This window comes from Salvelinus alpinus, chromosome 2 (assembly GCF_045679555.1).
Source record: "Salvelinus alpinus chromosome 2, SLU_Salpinus.1, whole genome shotgun sequence".
Classification (NCBI taxonomy): domain Eukaryota; kingdom Metazoa; phylum Chordata; class Actinopteri; order Salmoniformes; family Salmonidae; genus Salvelinus; species Salvelinus alpinus.
This window is the reverse complement of record NC_092087.1, coordinates 80,964,901-80,986,649: the sequence shown is the minus strand read 5'-3', so window position 1 is coordinate 80,986,649 and position 21,749 is coordinate 80,964,901. Positions and strand designations below refer to the sequence as shown.

The window sequence follows — 21,749 nt, the reverse complement described above, 5'->3', positions numbered from 1 at the left end:
AATGTTGAGCTGAGGGAGGTTTCCACTCTAGATAGAATACATTGAGATAACTACATAATGTTGAGCTGAGGGAGGTTTCCACTCTAGATAGAATACATTGAGATAACTACATAATGATGAGCTGAGGGAGGTCTCCAGTTTATACTGTAAGTGAGCTATGGAATCAGACTTTGAATATCAAACAGGGAAGTGTTTATACAGCTAAAACTGACGTAGGATATCCATCAATATTATAGCATTATGGTAAATATGGGATCGAGGGACCAGCTTTCTAATTGGTTCCCCAAATGTGGAGGGAGAGAGAGAGACAGAAAGAGACAGAGAGAAAGAGAGAGAGAGAGAAAGAGAGACAGAAAAAGAGAGAGAGACAGAGAGAGAGACAGAGAGAAAAAAAGAGAGACAGAAAGAGAGACAGAAAGAGAGAGACAGAGAGAGAGAGAGACAGACAAACAGAGAGAGGGCGAGAGAGAGCGACAGAGCGACAGACAGAGAGAGAGAGCCCCCCCCCCAGTACAGTAATCAGCATACAGCAGCCATATTTAACGTATGCGGTGAATATGTGCGACAGACAGTGTGCAGCTAGCAGAAAGATTGAACGGTTGTGTGTGTGCATGTGTGTGCATCCGGGAGTGTGCCTGTGTGTGTGTGACAGATTTAAGAGTAATTCTGAGGGGACAGCAGCAGCAGCAGGGCTGAAGGGCTGAAGGTCCTGGCCTTAGTTAATTATTGACACCATAGAACGCTCGCTCAGCTTTGTGCGGGTCTCAGCATACATGTCACTTCCTGTTGCCAAAACACAACTCATTATGTAATGGAGGTATAGGCTTTGAAATCTCTAAGTGTCTGTCTGTCTGTCCGTCTGTCTGTGTGCATGTGTGTGGGGTGTGTGGGTGTGCATGTGTGTTGGGTGTGTTTTAGTTAGGAGTGTAATCTGGTCCGATGCGATACCTTTTGAAAATAGTTTCACTTGAGAGAGAGAGATACAGAGAGATAGAAAGATGACAAAACTCCTGCCATTTCTGTCACTTTTTCACAGTAACCCTGTTTTCAGAGACGTAGAGGAAGTTAGTTCTTCATTGACAACCTCTCCACCGTACAGACTATACTCTCTCCTCTGTCTCTCAATCACTCCCTCCATCAGCTCAGTCCGTCCAGACTGCCAGGGCTCCATCAGGATGATGTCAGCTGGGCTACAGATGCTGGGCGCGGCCCTGGCGATCATCGGCTGGCTGGGACGTATCATCATTTGTGCTTTGCCCATGTGGAAGGCGACAGTCTTCATCTCACACTAAACCCTCACCGCTCAGGTCATCTGACAGGGTTTATGGTGCACGGGCCAGAGGCAGTGTAAGGTCTACGACTCCCTCCTGGCCTTGCTCCAGGACCTGCAGGCCGCCATGGCTCTGACCATCATCTTAATCATCGCCGGAGTGCACGCCATCTTGTTGGGCATCGCCGGGGGGAAGTGCATCAACTTAGTGGATGACGAGAGGTCCAAGGCCAAGGTATCCAACGCTAGCGGCGTTGTCTTCCTCATCACTGCCCTCCTGGTCTTAGTCCCTGTCTGCTGGTCAGCCAACACCATCATCCAAGACCAAGACTCCTACAACCCCCTTTCAGGCTACCAAAGGGAGCTGGGAGCCTCGCTCTACACCGGCTGGGGCCCCAATTGGTAATTTGAGGGTCCAATCATAATTATTACATCGAGGCAGATGCCCCAGGGATAGAGTGGCCCACAGTCATTGAATATGGTGCTTTTAAATGTTAGAGCAATCTTTAGTAAAGCCTTTCGCGTGAATGACTTCATTACAAACTATGATAAAATCCTTGTGTTGGGCGATTTTAATATTCATGTTAACAAAAAGACTGTCTCCAAGGCCATTGAATTGATGAATCTTTTGAGCTCTATGGACTTAATCCAACATGTTAACGGTGGCTATACTCTGGACCTGTGTAAAATGGTGGCGGTTTTACGGGCGCACAACCAATTGTGCTATTGTGTTTTTTTGCGCGTTATTTGTAACTTATTTTGTACATAATGTTTCTGCAACCGTATCTTATGGCAAAAAAGAGCTTCTGGATATCAGGACAGCGATCACTCACCTCAGATTAGACAAAGATTTTTTCTACAACAAAGACGACGCACAAGACATTCTCCAAACACCCCACAGGAGGGGGGTGCAAGAGGAAGTGACGCAGGTACAGAGGACAAATAGCCGGATTCCTGGTCAGGACCCAGAGAAGGCGACTGGGAAAGCTGCCCTTGCCGTCAATACTACTCGCCAACGTGCAATCATTGGACAATAAATTAGACGAGGTACGATCACGAATATCCCACCAACGGGACATCAAAAACTGTAATATCCTATGTTTCACGGAATCGTGGCTGAATGACGACATGGATATTCAGCTAGCGGGATATACGCTGCACTGGAAAGATAGAACAGCACACTCTGGTAACGTGCACGAAATCTAAGGAAGTCTCTAGATTTTGCTCGCCTGAAGTAGAGTATATTGTGATAAATTGCAGGCTACACTACTTGCCTAGAGAGTGTTCAACTATACTTTTCGTGGCTGTTTATTTACCACCACAGACAGATGCTGGCACTAAGACCGCACTCAGACAGCTGTATAAGGAAATAAACAAACAGGAAACCACTCACCCAGAGGCGGCGCTCCTAGTGACCGGAGACTTTAATGCAGGGAAACTTAAATCAGTTCTACCAAATTTCTATCAACATGTTAAATGTGCAACCAGAGGGAAAAAAATCTAGATCACCTGTACTCCACACACTGAGACGCATACAAAGCTCTCCCTCGCCCTCCATTTGGTCAATCCGACCACAACTCTATCCTCCTGATTCCTGCTTACAAGCAAAAATTAAAGCAGGAAGCACCAGTGACTCGGACTATAAAAAAGTGGTCAGATGAAGCAGATGCTAAACTACAGGACTGTTTTGCTATCACAGACTGGAACATGTTCCGGGATTCTTCCGATGGCATTGAGGAGTACACCACATCAGTCACTGGCTTTATCAATAAGTGCATCGAGGACGTCGTCCCCACAGTGACTGTACGTACATACCCCAACCAGAAGCCATGGATTACAGGTAACATCCACATTGAGCTAAAGGGTAGAGCTGCCGTTTTCAAGGTGCGGGACTCTAACCCGGAAGCTTACAAGAAATCCTGCGACGAACCATCAAACAGGCAAAGCATCAATACAGGGCTAAGATTGAATCATACTACACCGGCTCCGACACTCATCTTATGTGGCAGGGCTTGCAAACTATTACAGACTACAAAGGGAAGCACAGCTCCAAACTTCCCTGAAAAGTTGCATATCGCGGGGGCTATTTGATGCTAATGCAGTATGCCACAGGATGTTTTTGTGCTGGTCAAGGGCAGTCAGGTCTGGAGTGAACCAAGGGATATACAGTGGGGAGAACAAGTATTTGATACACTGCCGATTTTGCAGGTTTTCCTACTTACAAAGCATGTAGAGGTCTGTCATTTTTATCATAGGTACACTTCAACTATGAGAGACGGAATCTAAAACAAAAATCCAGAAAATCACATTGTATGATTTTTAAGTAATTAATTTGCATTTTATTGCATGACATAAGTATTTGATACATCAGAAAAGCAGAACTTAATATTTGGTACAGAAACCTTTGTTTGCAATTACAGAGATCATACGTTTCCTGTAGTTCTTGACTAGGTTTGCACACACTGCAGCAGGGATTTTGGCCCACTCCTCCCTACAGATCTTCTCCAGATCCTTCAGGTTTCGGGGCTGTCGCTGGGCAATACGGACGTTCAGCTCCCTCCAAAGATTTTCTATTGGGTTCAGGTCTGGAGACTGGCTAGGCCACTCCAGGACCTTGAGATGCTTCTTACGGAGCCACTCCTTAGTTGCCATGGCTGTGTGCTTCGTGTCGTTGTCATGCTGGAAGACCCAGCCACGACCCATCTTCAATGCTCTTACTGAGGGAAGGAGGTTGTTGGCCAAGATCTCGCGATACATGGCCCCATCCATCCTCCCCTCAATACGGTGCAGTCGTCCTGTCCCCTTTGCAGAAAAGCATCCCCAAAGAATGATCTTTCCACCTTCATGCTTCACGGTTGGGATGGTGTTCTTGGGGTTGTACTCATACTTCTTCTTCCTCCAAACACGGTGAGTGGAGTTAGACCAAAAAGCTCTATTTTTGTCTCATCAGACCACATGACCTTCTCCCATTCCTCCTCTGGATCATCCAGATGGTCATTGGCAAACTTCAGACAGGCCTGGACATGCACTGGCTTAAGCAGGGGGACCTTGCGTGCGCTGCAGGATTTTAATCCATGACGGCGTAGTGTGTTACTAATGGTTTTCTTTGAGACTGTGGTCCCAGCTCTCTTCAGGTCATTGACCAGGTCCTGCCGTGTAGTTCTGGGCTGATCCCTCACCTTCCTCATGATCATTGATGCCCCACGAGGTGAAATCTTGCATGGAGCCCCAGACCGAGGGTGATTGACCGTCATCTTGAACTTCTTCCATTTTCTAATAATTGCGCCAACAGTTGTTTCCTTCTCACCAAGCTGCTTGCCTATTGTCCTGTAGCCCATCCCAGCCTTGTGCAGGTCTACAATTTTATCCCTGATGTCCTTACACAGCTCTCTGGTCTTGGCCATTGTGGAGAGGTTGGAATCTGTTTGATTGAGTGTGTGGACAGGTGTCTTTTATACAGGTAACGAGTTCAAACAGGTGCAGTTAATACAGGTAATGAGTGGAGAACAGGAGGGCTTCTTAAAGAAAAACTAACAGGTCTGTGAGAGCCGGAATTCTTACTGGTTGGTAGGTGATCAAATACTTATGTCATGCAATAAAATGCAAATGAATTATTTAAAAATCATACAATGTGATTTTCTGGATTTTTGTTTTAGATTCCGTCTCTCACAGTTGAAGTGTACCTATGATAAAAATTACAGACCTCTACATGCTTTGTAAGTAGGAAAACCTGCAAAATCGGCAGTGTATCAAATACTTGTTCTCCCCACTGTATCTGTTCCTGGATCTACATTTTTTGAATGGGGCATGCTTATTTAAGATGGTGAGGAAAGCACTTTTAAAGAATAACCAGGAATCCTCTACTGGCGGAATGAGGTTAATATCCTTCCAGGATACCCGGGCCAAGTCGATTAGAAAGGCCTGCTCGCTGAAGTGTTTTAGGGAGCGTTTTACAGTGATGAGGGAGGCAGGGCTTTCTCCTATAGATCTCCATTTTTATGGAACAGTCTGCCTACCCATGTGAGAGACGCAGATTCGGTCTCAACCTTTAAGTCTTTACTGAAGACTTATCTCTTCAGTAGGTCATATGATTGAGTGTAGTCTGGCCCAGGAGTGTGAAGGTGAACGGAAAGGCTCTGGAGCAACGAACCGCCCTTGCTGTCTCTGCCAGGCCGGTTCCCCTCTCTCCACTGGGATTCTCTGCCTCTAACCCTGTTACAGGGGCTGAGTCACTGGCTTGCTGGTGCTCTTTCATGCCGTCCCTAGGAGGGGTGCGTCACTTGAGTGGGTTGAGTTACTGACGTGATCTTCCTGTCTGGGTTGGCGCCCCCCCTTGGTTTGTGCTGTGGTGGAGACCTTTGTGGGCTATACTCGGCCTTGTCTCAGGATTGTAAGTTGGTGGTTGAGGATTTCCCTCTAGTGGTGCGGGGGCTGTGCTTTGGCAAAGTGGGTGGGGTTATATCCTTCCTGTTTGGCCCTGTCCGGGGGTTTCTTCGGATGGGGCCACAGTGTCTCCTGACCGCTCCTGTCTCAGCCTCCAGTATTTATGCTGCAGTAGTTTATGTGTCGGGGGGCTAGGGTCAGTTGGTTACCTGGAGTACTTCTCCTGTCTTATCCAGTGTCCTGTGTGAATTTAAGTATGCTCTCTCTAATTCTCTCGTTCTCTCTTTCTCTCTGAGAACCTGAGCCCTAGGACCATACGTCAGGACTACCGGGCATGATGACACCTTGCTGTCCCCAGTCCGCCTGGCCTTGCTGCTATTCCAGTTTCAACTGTTCTGCCTGCGGTTACGGAACCCCTACCTGTCCCAGACCTGCTGTTTTCAACTCTTAATGATCGGCTATGAAAAGCCAACTGAGATTTATTCCTGATTATTATTTGACCATGCTTGTCATTTATGAACATTTTGAAAATCTTGGCTCTCTCTAATTTTCTCCTTCTCTCTTTCTTTCTCTCGGAGGACCTGAGCCCTAGGACCATACGTCGGGACTACCGGCCGTGGTGACTCCTTGCTGTCCCCAGTCCGCCTGGCCTTGCTGCTATTCCAGTTTCAGCTGTTCTGCCTGCGGTTATGGAACCGCCACCTGTCCCAGACCTGTTGTTTTTCAACTCTTGATGATCGGCTATGAAAAGCCAACTGAAAATTATTCATGATTATTATTTGACCATGCTTGTCACTTATGAACATTTTTGAACATCTTGGCATAGTTCTGTTATAATCTCCACCCGGCACAGCCAGAAGAGGACTGGCCACCCCTCATAGCCTGGTTCCTCTCTAGGTTTCTTCCTAGGTTTTGGCCTTTCTAGGGAGTTTTTCCTAGCCACGTGCTTCTACACCTGCATTACTAGCTGTTTGGGGTTTTAGGCTGGGTGTCTGTACAGCACTTCGAGATATTAGCTGATGTACGAAGGGCTATATAAAATAAAATTGATTGATTGATTGATGAGGGGTGGTCGTTTGACCGCAGACCCATTACGGATGCAAGCAATGAGGCAGTGATCGCTGAGATCCTGGTTGAAGACAGCAGAGGTGTTTGGAGGGCAGGTTGGTCAGGATGATATCTATGAGCGTGCCCATGTTTACGGAATTGGGGTTGTACCTGGAAGGTTAATTGATCATTTGTGTGTGATTGAGGTCATCTAGCATAGATTGTAGGAAGGCCGGGGTGATATTTAAGCATGTCCCAGTTTAGGTCCCCTAACAGTATGAATTCTGAAGATAGATGGGGGGCAATCAATTCACATACGGTGTCCTGGGCACAGCTGGGGGCAGAAGGTGCTCTATAGCAAGCGGAAACGGTGAGAGACTTGTTTCTGGAAAGGTGGATTTTTAAAAGTAGAAGATCGAACTGTTTGGGGACAGACCTGGATAGTATGACAGAACTCTGCAGGCTATCTCTGCAGTAGATTGCAACTCCGTGTCACGCCCTGGCCTTAGTATTCTTTGTTTTCTTAATTATTTTAGTTAGGTCAGGGTGTGACATGGGGAATGTATGTGTTGTTTGTAGTGTCTAGGGTGGTTGTAAGGTTTAGGGGGTTTATTAGAGTAGTTGGGTTTATGTTTAGTATAGTAGTCTAGCTGTGTCTATGGTTGAGTGTAGGTATCTAGGAAAGTCTATGGTTGCCTGAATTGGGTCTCAATTAGAGACAGCTGGTTATTGTTGTCTCTGATTGGGAGCCATATTTAATGCAACCATAGGCTTTAGCTGTTTGTGGGGAATTGTCTATGTTGAACGTTTGTAGCGTGCGTGCGTGCGTGCGTGCGTGCGTGCGTGCGTGCGTGCGTGCGTGCGTGCGTGCGTGCGTGCGTGCGTGCGTGCGTGCGTGCGTGCGTGCGTGCGTGTGTGTGTACTACGTTTATAGCTTCACGGTTGTTTGTTGTTTTTGTATAGTTTGTAATAGTGTTTCGTTTCATGTTCATCTTCGTAGTCAAATAAAAGAAGATGGCTTATTTTCCACATGCTGCGTTTTGGTCCGTCTCTCCTCCACACGACCGTGACAGAATTCCCCACCAACTATGGATCAAGCAGCATGAGCGGAACCAACAACAGCGGCAAAGTAACCAGGACTCGTGGACATGGGAGGAAATATTGGACGGAAAAGGACCCTGGGCTCAACCAGGAGAATATCGCCGTCCCAAAGCTGAGCTGGAGGCAGCGAAAGAGGAGAGGCGGCGATATGAGGAGGCAGCAAGGAAACAAGGCTGGAAGCCCGTAAGTCAAACCCAAAAATTTCTTGGGGGGGGGCTCTCGGGTAGTTTAGTTGGGTCAGTCGGGAGACGTGAGCCAACTCCTCCTGCTTACCGTAAGGAGCCGGTGAGGGCGGATTTGGAGGTGAGTGACGCAGAGACAGTAAAGGAGTTAATGGAGAAATTGGAGGAGAGAGTTATGAGGGATGTACTGGTTTGGTGCATGAGGCACGGCATTCGTCCGAATGAACGTGTTGGTGAGTTAATGTCACCGGGAACAGCTCTCCATACTCGTCCTGAGGAGCGTGCTAGCCGTCTGGTTAAGACAGTGCCTACAGCACGCACAAAGCCTCCTGTGCGTCTCCAGAGTCCTGTGCGTCCTGTTACTGCTCCTCGCACTAGCCCTGTGGTGTGTGTTCCCAGCCCAGTACCACCAGTGCTGACACCACGCACCAGGCTTCCAGTGCGTCTCCAGAGCCCTGTTCCTCCTCCACGCACTCTCCCTGTGGTGCGTGTCTCCAGCCCAGTGCCTCCAGTCCCGGCACCACGCATCAAGCCTCCTGTGCGTCTCCAGAGCCCTGTACGCACTGATCCTTCTCCCCGCACTCGTCCTGAGGTGCGTGCCCTCAGCCCGGTACCACCAGTTCCGGTACCACGCACCAGTCCTATAGTGCGCCTTGAGAACTCAGTGTGCCCTGTCCCTGCTCCCCGCACTAGCCTTGAGGTGCGTGTCTCCAGTCCGGTACCACCAGTTCCGGTACCACGCACCAAGCCTCATGTGCGTCTCCAGAGCCCTGTACGCACTGTTCCTTCTCCCCGTACTCGCCCTGTTGTGCGTGCCCTCAGCCCGGTACCACCAGTGCCGGTACCACACATCAGGCCTATAGTACGCCTTGAGAGTCCAGTGTGCCCTGTTGTTCCCCGCACTAGCCTGAAGGTGCGTGTCCTTAGCCCGATACCTCCAGTTCCGGCTCCACGCACCAGGCCTACAGTGCGTCTCAGCCGGCCAGAATCTGCCGTCTGCCCAACGGCGCCTGAACTGCCCGTCTGCCAAGCGGCGCCTGAACTGCCCGTCTGCCAAGCGGCGCCTGAACTGCTCGTCTGCCAAGCGGCGCCTGAACTGCCCGTCTGCCAAGCGGCGCCTGAACTGCCCGTCTGCCAAGCGGCGCCTGAACTGCCCGTCTGCCAAGCGGCGCCTGAACTGCCCGTCTGCCCAACGGCGCCTGAACTGCCCGTCTGCCCAAAGCCTTCAAAGCCGCCCGCCATGAGCCTACAGAGCCGTCCGCCAGACAGGAGCCGCTAGAGCCTTCCGCCAGACAGGAGCCGCTAGAGCCTTCCGCCAGACCGGATCAGCCAGAGCCTTCCGCCAGACCGGATCAGCCAGAGCCTTCCGCCAGACCGGATCAGCCAGAGCCTTCCGCCAGACCGGATCAGCCAGAGCCTTCCGCCAGACCGGATCAGCCAGAGCCTTCCGCCAGACCGGATCAGCCAGAGCCTTCCGCCAGACCGGATCAGCCAGAGCCGTCAGCGAGCCATGACCAGCCAGAGCCGTCAGCGAGCCATGACCAGCCAGAGCCGTCAGCGAGCCATGACCAGCCAGAGCCGTCAGCGAGCCATGACCAGCCAGAGCCGTCAGCGAGCCATGACCAGCCAGAGCCGTCAGCCAGCCATGACCAGCCAGAGCCGTCATCCAGCCAGGATCCGCCAGAGCCGTCATCCAGCCAGGATCCGCCAGAGCCGTCATCCAGCCAGGATCCGCCAGAGCCGTCATCCAGCCAGGATCCGCCAGAGCCGTCATCCAGCCAGGATCCGCCAGAGCCGTCATCCAGCCAGGATCCGCCAACCAGACAGGATCTGCCAGAGCCGCCAACCAGCCATGAGCGTCCAGAGCCGTCAGCCAGCCATGAGCAGCCAGATCCGTCAGCCAGCCATGAGCAGCCAGATCCGTCAGCCAGCCATGAGCCGTCCAGCCAGGATCCGCCAGAGCCGTCCAGCCAGGATCCGCCAGAGCCGTCATCCAGCCAGGATCCGTCCCTCAGTCCGGAGCTGCCGTCCCTCAGTCCGGAGCTGCCCCTTATCCTGGTGCTGCCCCTTATCCTGGTGCTGCCCCTTATCCTGGTGCTGCCCCTTATCCTGGTGCTGCCCCTTATCCTGGTGCTGCCCCTTATCCTGGTGCTGCCCCTTAGTCCGGTGCTGCCCCTTAGTCCGGTGCTGCCCCTTAGTCCGGTGCTGCCCCTTAGTCCGGTGCTGCCCCTTAGTCCGGTGCTGCCCCTTAATCCAGTGGGGTTAATGTGGAGGGTGGCCATTTGGAGGAGGCTACGAAAGCGGGTAGTGACTATGGTGGGGTGGGGACCACGACCAGTGCCGGAGCCGCCGCCATGGACGGAAGCCCACCCAGACCCTCCCCTAGACTTTGTGCTGGTGCGCCCGGAGTTCGCACCTTAAGGGGGGGGTTATGTCACGCCCTGGCCTTAGTATTCTTTGTTTTCTTAATTATTTTAGTTAGGTCAGGGTGTGACATGGGGAATGTATGTGGTTTTTGTAGTGTCTAGGGTGGTTGTAAGGTTTAGGGGGTTTATTAGAGTAGTTGGGTTTATGTTTAGTATAGTAGTCTAGCTGTGTCTATGGTTGAGTGTAGGTATCTAGGAAAGTCTATGGTTGCCTGAATTGGGTCTCAATTAGAGACAGCTGGTTATTGTTGTCTCTGATTGGGAGCCATATTTAAGGCAACCATAGGCTTTAGCTGTTTGTGGGGAATTGTCTATGTTGAACGTTTGTAGCGTGTGTGTGTGTGCACTACGTTTATAGCTTCACGGTCGTTTGTTGTTTTTGTATAGTTTGTAATAGTGTTTCGTTTCATGTTCATCGTAGTCAAATAAAAGAAGATGGCTTATTTTCGACATGCTGCGTTTTGGTCCGTCTCTCCTCCACACGATCGTGACACTCCGCCCCATTTGGCAGTTCTATCTTGTCGGAAAATGTTAGTTAGGGATGGAAATTTCAGAATTTTTGGTGGTCTTCCTATACCAGGATTCAGACACGGCTAGAACATCCGGGTTGGCAGAGTGTGCTAAAGCAGTGAATAAAACAAACTTAGGGAGGAGGCTTCTAATGTTAACATGCATGAAGCCAAGGCTTTTACGGTTACAGAAGTCAACAAATGAGAGCGCCTGGGGAGTGGGAGTGGAGCTAGGCGCTGCAGTGCCTGGATTAAATGTGGAAATGCGGAAACAGCGAAGAGACCTAAATACTTTCCAAATGCACTGTATAACTGACTCATTTTTCTAACTTGATCACTAATAATCAGAATAATTTGAGAGTCTTCTTTTCGACCATTGATGGCCTGATAAATCCTACCTCCGCATGCAGTGCTTCATTTGTAAATCGACAGGTCCCAGAACACATAGTGAGCGTGCGCGGGGGGGTATCCGGGGAGCTCTGAGGTACCGGAACACATTGAGAAAAAAGGTGTCAAACACAACGTAGCAGCGCAGCAGACAGAGTAAACAGCCAAGTAGCCTATTATCTATGGTGGTGAAACAGACAGCACTCTCCATGTCACTGCAGTATGCCCACATACTTGAGTATAGCTGCGAGGCTTACACAAGTCCACATTTCTAGACATCAATGTACAGCCATTTTTAGACGTTGCTGCAGAACAGCAGTTGGGCTTACAAGACCCGCGTTTCATATCATTTTCAAGACATCAATGTAGCAGTAGAACAAATATCACAATATCGGAAGATAACTTCAAATAAAGTAAATCAATGTAGGCTGCAGCAGAACACACACATGAGAATAGACCTCCTGCCTACGTGATAATATGAAGCACACGTTCAGATTAACTTCACAGAACAAGTTTGTAAAGGAACCTCCCACAATGACTCTCCACATATCAATTTTATTTAACTCCTGACAGTCAATTTCTTGCTCAAAGCCATGGGCAGGGTTGTGGCTGTGACGTTTAGCCTCCTAAGGCTGTTCGGAAGACTCTGGCTGTAGTGTCTATTTTTTTCATTTTGAGTGTTAACTATAACCTGTGTGTCCTCTTTAGCCTTGTCTACAATGCTTGCTGCCATCAAATGCGCCTTGGTTCCCGAAATGTTCAAAAACCTTTTTTCTGAGGGCTCTTTGTTTTTCTTTTTCTTTTACGTCTGAGGCAGAGGATGTTACTGCACTCACTCTTTTGCAAGTTTAATCCCTACTTTTTTGCATGTTGTACAGCCCAGCTTTGAATTCTACATGACAAGCCAGGGGTTATACGTTTGCTTGTTCTTGAACTGCAAATTGCACCTGCTCGGGACACTTTGTCGTGGATGCACTCACTCCTCTCCGGCACTGACAGTTCTCTGGCTCCTTCTGCATTCGATTCACCATCTTTCTCGGGATGTTTTGGACATAAAAAATGTCAAACTCGACTGCCTTTTCTTATCCATTTTTTATTTGGCTTTCCCACATTTCAAATTCATTAGGGAGACGACTAGCCTAGGCTAAGTGATTACGTAGGGACCGCTTAACCACCACTACCAAGACCTGTGTCAGCCCTCCCCATAACCTCTATGTAGAAATTAGAGAGCAGGTCTAGAATCAGTGTGGCAGGATAGGATGATTACACAGAAGGATCACCACGCTTTTACATTATGGTATTTCTGGGGGGTGGGAGAAATAATGAGGATGCAACTTGATTTAACACTGATCACTTTTATTAGAATGTTTACAGTGCGAACAGTGAAACAGTTAATAAATAATCAAGCGTGAGGTGCTAGAGCCGGGCAAATAGGTGCCGGAATGAACAAAGGCAAATCTGAAATGTCAAAAAAAAATGTTTACCTTTATTTAACTAGGCAAGTCAGTTAAGAACAAATTCTTATTTTCAATGACAGCCTAGGAACAGTGGGTTAAGTGCCTTGTTCAGGGGTAGAAGAACAGATCTTTAGCTTGTCTGCTCAGGGATTTGATCTTGCAACCTTTTGGTTACTAGTCCAACGCTCTAACCACTAGGCTACCTGCCGCGCTGGCCGCATGTGAACTTTTCTCCACATCTAAATGTGATGAGTTTGCGGCATATTTCAGTGATAAGATAGCAAACAGTAGGCTGGGTATCATCAGTCAAGCAAGACCAGATGAGAAGTTTGATGATATGTACCCTAGCCTACCACGCAAATGCACTACAGATTTATTTTCCCTGGTTGACACAGACATGCTCATTAAAGTGATATCACAACTTAAGTCTTCTACCTGCCTTCTCGATGCTATCCCCACCACTTTCTTCAAAACAGTTTTTAATTGCATATCTGAAGAAGTGTAAGCTATTGTTAATCACTCCCTGTTCACAGGCACTCTCCCCACTGCACAAAAAAAAAAGCTATTATGAAACCCTTTCTGAAGAAAATTCATCTAGATTCTTCAGTTCTTAGCAATTTCCAACCTTCCATTGTTAAGTAAAACTCTGGAGAAATTGGTTTTCAAACAGCTAAATCATTTTTTAATTGCCAACTGTATTTTTTTTTTAAATAATCGTGCCCACCACAATACAGAGACATCCTTAGTTACATTGGTAAATTGTCTCAGAGCCAACACAGATGCCAAACATCTCTCTGTCCTTGTACTCTTGGATTTAAAGTGGAACTGACAGCATTTTAGCAACATGAAATCATATTAAAATCTTTTCATATACAACCCCAGGAAGAATATCACCCTTTTAAAACATGTTTACGTTTCCATACATTTTTAGAATGTTTGGAAATTACATACACTAAGGCATTTGTGAAAATTCAATAGCAATATAGAGTGGGAAAGCGGCCGAGCGTTTTGACAATTAACAGGCACTGCAATAAATATACCTAATAAAAATCTCTGTCTCGTACAAGACCGGAGTCTACAAATCAAATCAAACTTTATTCGTCACATGCGCCGAATACAACAAGTGTAGACCTTACCGTGAAATGCTTACTTACCAACAGTGCAGTTCAAGAAGAGTTAAGAAAATATTTACCAAATAAACTATAGTAAAAAATAATAAAAAGTAACACAATAAAATAACATTAACGAGGCTATATACAGGGGGTACCGGTACCGAATCAGTGTGCGGGGGTACAGGTTAGTTGAGGTAATTTTTACATGTAAGTAGGGGTGAAGTGACTATGCATAGATAATAAACAGCGAGTAGCAGCAGTGTCAAAACAAATGGAGGGGGGGGGGGTTGTCAATGTAAATAGTCCGGTGGCCATTTTATTAATTGTTCAACAGTCTTATGGCTTAGGGGTAGAAGCTGTTAAGGAGCTTTTTTGGTCCTAGACTTGGCGCTCCGGTACCACTTGTCGTGCGGTAGCAGAGAAAACAGTCTAAGACTAGGGTGACTGGAGTCTCTGACAATTTTATGGGCTCTGACACCAACTATTATATAGGTCCAGGATGGCAAGAAGCTTGGCCCCAGTGATATACTGGGCCGTATTCACTACCCTCTATAGGACCTTACCATCAGATGCCGAGCAGTAGCCATACTATGCGGTGATGCAACCGGTCAGGATGCTCTCGATGGTGCAGCTGTAGAACTTTTTGAAGATCTGGGGACCAGACAAGTGCACTACTGTATAGCCAATCAGAGCTACAGTAGGCCTTTATACAAACAAGCCATATGCCACACAGGCCTGTTGCAACAACACAACTTAGATGAATACAACACACTCGCCAACAGCCACAAAATATATCGGAATGGATTTCTTCTGCAAATACAGTGCATTCGGAAAGTGTTCAGACCCCCTGACTTTTTCCACATTGTGTTACGTTACAACCTTATTCTAAAATGGATTAAATCGTTTTTTTCCTCATCAATCTACAGTACACACAATACCCCATAATGACAAAGTGAAAACAGGTAAAAAAAAAACACGGAAATAACACATTAGCATGTAAGTATTCAGACCCTTTACTCAGTACATTGTTAAAGCACCTTTGACAGTGATTACACCTTCAAGTCTTCTTGGATATGACGCTACAAGCTTGGCACACCTGTATTTGGGAATTTCTCCCATTCTTCTCTGCAGATCCTCTCAAGCTCTGTCAGGTTGGATGGAGAGCGTTGCTGCACAGCTATTTTCAGGTCTATCCAGAGATGTTCGATGGGTTGAAGTCCGGGCTCTGGCTGGGCCACTCAAGGACATTCAGAGACTTGTCCCGAAGCCACTTCTGTGTCGTCTTGGCTGTGTGCTTAGGATCGTTGTCCTGTTGGAAGTGAACCTTCTCCCCAGTCTGAGGTCCTGGGCGCTCTGGAACAGGTTTAAATCAAGTATCTCTCTGCACTTTGCTCCGTTCATCTTTCCCTCGATCCTGACTAGTCTCCCAGTCCCTGTCGCTGAAAAACATCCCCATAGCATGATGCTACCACCACCATGCTTCACCATAGGGATGGTGCCAGGTTTCCTCCAGACTTGAACTTGGCATTCAGGCCAAAGAGGTCCATCTTGGTTTCATCAGACCAGAGAATCTTGTTTTTCTGCTTCTCTGGACCACAAAACATTGGTCCGTTGAAAACTGAGATCACCCTGATGTCTTCATTAACACAGGAACCTACAACTCAACACACACACACACGCACACACACACACACACATTGACATACATTGACATACACACACACACACGTCAATTCAGTCAATTCATTCAGCAGAAGAACTGAACCTCTGATTCAAGAATTTAAAAAGGACATTGATTTTCAATTATCATTTTCAATTCTGGAAACGGAATTTCAATTAACCTCCTGAGTTGACAGAATTTGATCAATGCAAGTGTGTTTACACTTCCATTTCATCTTACTGTGCCGGTGGGCAGGACGGCTGGTCATTATGACGGGGGAATTTGTGACAAAATACACGATCTATACAAAGTATGTGGACACCCCTTCAAGTGGATTCGGCTATTTAAGCCACACCCATTGCTGACAGGTATATAGAATCGAGCACACAGCCATGCAATCTTCATTGACAAATATTGGCAGTAGAATGGCCTTACTGAAGAGCTCTCTGGAGTGATTAATCACGCTTCACCATCTGGCAGTCTGACGAACGAATATGGGTTTGGCGGATGCAAGGAGAATGCTACCTGCCTCAATGCATAGTGCCAACTGTAAAGTTTGGTGGAGGAGGAATAATTGTCAGGGGCTGTTTTTCATGGTTCGGGCTAAGGCCCCTTAGTTCCAGTGAAGGGAAATCTTAACGCTACAGCATACATTCCAGATGATTCTGTGCTTCCAACTTTGTGGCAACAGTTTGGGGAAGACCCTTTCCTGTTTCAGCATGACAATGCCCCTGTGCGCAAACCGAGGTCCATACAGAAATGGTTTGTCGAGATCGGTGTGGAAGAACTTGACTGGCCTGCACAGAGCCCTGACCTCAACCCCATTGGACACCTTTGGTATGAATTGGAACGCCGACTGCGAGCCAGGCCTAATTGCCCAAGATCAGTGCCCAACCTCACCAATGCTCTTGTGGCTGATTGGAAGCAAGTCCCGGCAGCAATGTTCTAACATCTAGTGGAAAGCCTTCCCAGAAGAGTGGAGGCTGTTATAGCAATAAAGAGGGGACCAAATCATATGTCCGTGATTTTGGAATGAGATGTTCGACGAGCAGGTGTCCACATACTTTTGGTCATGTAGTGTATCTAAAGGATTGCAATATTAAACAGACTTTCCAAACGTGGGTCTGTTGAAGACCCACTTCTTCTCTGCTTACCTCATGTCAAAATAAGAATCCGCCAAATGTTATTCCTTGTTTGTCCACATATGGCGCATGTGCAGGACTTTTATTTTGGTAAGCAGCTCCACGGAGTTCCCGCAACCTTTTCTTGCAGTCTCTCCAATGCAAAGGAGGCTGGTGGGAGGAGCTATAGGAGGACGGGCAAATTGTAATGGCTGGAATGGGATCAATGGAGCAGAGTCAAACGTGACAGGAGTGAAAGGAGGTGTGAAGAGAAGATGAAAGAAGAGAAGGTGAAGTGTGTTTCTCACATATTCAGTGCATCTGAAGGTCACCTGACACAGATTCAGTGCATCTGAAGGTCACCTGGCAGATTCAGTGCATCTGAAGGCCACCTGACACAGATTCAGTGCATCTGAAGGTCACCTGACACAGATTCAGTGCATCTGAAGGCCACCTGACACAGATTCAGTGCATCTGAAGGCCACCTGACACAGATTCAGTGCATCTGAAGGTCACCTGACACAGATTCAGTGCATTTGAAGGCCACCTGACACAGATTCAGTGCATCTGAAGGCCACCTGACACAGATTCAGTGCATCTGAAGGCCACCTGACACAGATTCAGTGCATCTGAAGGCCACCTGACACAGATTCAGTGCATCTGAAGGCCACCTGACACAGATTCAGTGCATCTGAAGGCCACCTGACACAGATTCAGTGCATCTGAAGTTCACCTGAAACAGATTCAGTGCATCTGAAGGCCACCTGACACAGATTCAGTGCATCTGAAGGCCACCTGACACAGATTCAGTGCATCTGAAGGCCACCTGACACAGATTCAGTGCATCTGAAGGCCACCTGGCACAAATTCAGTGCATCTGAAGGCCACCTGGCACAAATTCAGTGCATCTGAAGGCCACCTGACACATATTCAGTGCATCTGAAGGTCACCTGACACATATTCAGTGCATCTGAAGGTCACCTGGCAGATTCAGTGCATCTGAAGGCCACCTGACACAGATTCAGTGCATCTGAAGGCCACCTGACACAGATTCAGTGCATCTGAAGGCCACCTGACACAGATTCAGTGCATCTGAAGGTCACCTGACACATATTCAGTGCATTTGAAGGCCACCTGACACAGATTCAGTGCATCTGAAGTTCACCTGACACAGATTCAGTGCATCTGAAGGCCACCTGACACAGATTCAGTGCATCTGAAGGCCACCTGACACAGATTCAGTGCATCTGAAGGCCACCTGACACAGATTCAGTGCATCTGAAGGCCACCTGACACAAATTCAGTGCATCTGAAGGCCACCTGACACAGATTCAGTGCATCTGAAGGCCACCTGACACAGATTCAGTGCATCTGAAGGCCACCTGACACAGATTCAGTGCATCTGAAGGCCACCTGACACAGATTCAGTGCATCTGAAGGTCACCTGACACAGATTCAGTGCATCTGAAGGCCACCTGACACAGATTCAGTGCATCTGAAGGCCACCTGACACAGATTCAGTGCATCTGAAGGCCACCTGACACAAATTCAGTGCATCTGAAGGCCACCTGACACAGATTCAGTGCATCTGAAGGCCACCTGACACAGATTCAGTGCATCTGAAGGCCACCTGACACAGATTCAGTGCATCTGAAGGCCACCTGACACAGATTCAGTGCATCTGAAGGTCACCTGACACAGATTCAGTGCATCTGAAGGCCACCTGACACAGATGCAGTGCATCTGAAGGCCACCTGACACAGATTCAGTGCATCTGAAGGCCACCTGACACAGATGCAGTGCATCTGAAGGCCACCTGACACAGATTCAGTGCATCTGAAGGCCACCTGACACAGATTCAGTGCATCTGAAGGCCACCTGACACAGATTCAGTGCATCTGAAGGCCACCTGACACAGATTCAGTGCATCTGAAGGCCACCTGACACAGATTCAGTGCATCTGAAGGCCACCTGACACAGATTCAGTGCATCTGAAGGCCACCTGACACAGATTCAGTGCATCTGAAGGCCACCTGACACAGATTCAGTGCATCTGAAGGCCACCTGACACAGATTCAGTGCATCTGAAGGCCACCTGACACAGATTCAGTGCATCTGAAGGCCACCTGACACAGATTCAGTGCATCTGAAGGCCACCTGACACAGATTCAGTGCATCTGAAGGCCACCTGACACAGATTCAGTGCATCTGAAGGCCACCTGACACAGATTCAGTGCATCTGAAGGCCACCTGACACAGATTCAGTGCATCTGAAGGCCACCTGACACAGATTCAGTGCATCTGAAGGTCACCTGACACAGATTCAGTGCATCTGAAGGCCACCTGACACAGATTCAGTGCATCTGAAGGCCACCTGACACAGATTCAGTGCATCTGAAGGCCACCTGACACAGATTCAGTGCATCTGAAGGCCACCTGACACAGATTCAGTGCATCTGAAGGCCACCTGACACAGATTCAGTGCATCTGAAGGCCACCTGACACAAATTCAGTGCATCTGAAGGCCACCTGACACAGATTCAGTGCATCTGAAGGCCACCTGACACAGATTCAGTGCATCTGAAGGTCACCTGACACAGATTAAAACACGGATGAAACCACTCGACTTGGAACATAACTCCCCAAAAAACGTCTTAGTGCAGCATGTGTATGTGTGTATCGTTCTGCCTATCTGTTTGTGTGTTTGAGTCTGTGCTCTAGTCTCTCTACATCCGTCTATGTCCCTGACTGTTCTCCAGTCCAAGCCCGTGTCACAGGGTGAGCCAGGAATGTGGCATGACAATTTAGCCAGACACAGAGGGAACAAGATGAGATTGTATCGTTCAGCTGAGAAATTGACACTGGATAGAAACTGAAACAAGGCCTACGTCCCTCTGGTATGGCAGGCTGCCTGGTCCTATCCCTCAGCCCAGTCCATCTATCCTCCATCAACACTACCACTACTACAAGGCCACGGGGTGGCAAGGTGCCCGTTTGGGGTTACCATTCTAGCTTAGCTTGGTAGACATGTCTGCACAGCACAATCAATGGTACCCTTTTAGTATCTCTGGGTACTGGGTGAATGGATTAGCCTTCACACTCCGTCCCACTCTCTCTCTAATGGTCCAGCAGAATCACAGATGTTCTGGGTCCACAGAATAACAGAGTACCTTGGCTTGGTTCCAGGCAGTGGGCCCTCTCCTCTCGCCATAAACTAGAAGACGGTGTCAACACCGAAGAGTGCATTGCCCTCTCTCTCCTAAATGGTTTTACAATAACAGCAGTGGAATGGGACTTTAATGACTCGTCTTATGTCTCAATCAATATGATGGCAGAGAGGGGTTGTTAGTGGGTTCAACTGGGCCATGGTGCTGACAGCTAACAAGGAGGAAAGGACTGTCGTGCTGATTGGGTAGAGAAAAACTCCCTCAAGCCTAAAGATACATTTGGAAGCGATGATAAAGTGAGAGAGACATTTGTGTGGTATTACAGTCAATAGTGTCACAGTATAACAATGCTAATAACAACTAGGTGTTTCGAGTTTACCATCCCGTAGCGAGTATGAAATGATATGTATTTTACACATTTGTACAGCATACTGTACATATGTAGAGATGTATTTTTAATATTGTAGTCTTTAAAACATTATGCCAATACAAACTATAATATTATGACATTGAACTGTGAGGACATTCAATCACTTCCATAGTTGCATATGATATAAAATATTGGGTCATTAGGTATTGGCCTACTGTGTCTCATATTGATCGATCTGGGGTTTGTGGACTGGAGCCAATTTACTGGATAGTTTCTGTCTTGCAGTCTCTGCTCTATCTGCCCCGTGACTCAGTGTGGATCGAACATGGAGCGAGAGACGGATGGAGAGATGGATGGAGAGAGGGATGAAGTAGGAGGAAAAGAAAGAGGACACTTTAAAGAAGAGCATACAAATCAGTGAATTGGCAATGAGCTATATAACATTGATTATCTGATGCTTGATTTATTTTTGTGAAATTATAATTTTTACAATGTTAATGCTACTGTTCCACCGATGTAATCCTGCTTGGACAAGAGAGAGTGGTACTTACATTGTCATCCAGTAGGTGGCAGTGTGAGTTACTGTATCATGACTACCTGGTACCCCATGTGATTTACCTGGTTCACTCAGAATAAACTCAGATAAGCACATAATGTTGAGCTGAGGGAGGTTTCCCCTCTAGATAGAATACATTGAGATAACTACATAATGTTGGCCTGAGGGAGGTTTCCACTCTAGATAGAATACATTGAGATAACTACATAATGTTGAGCTGAGGGAGGTTTCCACTCTAGATAGAATACATTGAGATAACTACATAATGTTGAGCTGAGGGAGGTTTCCACTCTAGATAGAATACATTGAGATAACTACATAATGTTGAGCTGAGGGAGGTTTCCACTCTAGATAGAATACATTGAGATAACTACATAATGTTGAGCTGAGGGAGGTTTCCACTCTAGATAGAATACATTGAGATAACTACATAATGTTGAGCTGAGGGAGGTTTCCACTCTAGATAGAATACATTGAGATAACTACATAATGTTGAGCTGAGGGAGGTTTTCCACTCTAGATAGAATACATTGAGATAACTACATAATGTTTGCCTGAGGGAGGTTTCCACTCTAGATAGAATACATTGAGATAACTACATAATGTTGGCCTGAGGGAGGTTTCCACTCTAGATAGAATACATTGAGATAACTACATAATGTTGAGCTGAGGGAGGTTTCCACTCTAGATAGAATACATTGAGATAACTACATAATGTTGAGCTGAGGGAGGTTTTCTACTCTAGATACAATACATTGAGATAACTACATAATGTTGAGCTGAGGGAGGTTTTCCACTCTAGATACAATACATTGAGATAACTACATAATGTTGAGCTGAGGGAGGTTTCCACTCTAGATAGAATACATTGAGATAACTACATAATGTTGAGCTGAGGGAGGTTTCCACTCTAGATAGAATACATTGAGATAACTACATAATGTTGAGCTGAGGGAGGTTTCCACTCTAGATAGAATACATTAGGATAACTACATAATGTT

General features: G+C 47.3%; 1 pseudogene; it reads left to right on the top strand.

Moving 5' to 3' along the window:
* The first annotated feature begins 1,175 nt into the window (after positions 1 to 1,175).
* LOC139541391 (claudin-4-like) overlaps positions 1,176 to 21,749 on the top strand; it is a 42,372-nt pseudogene continuing 21,798 nt past the window's right edge.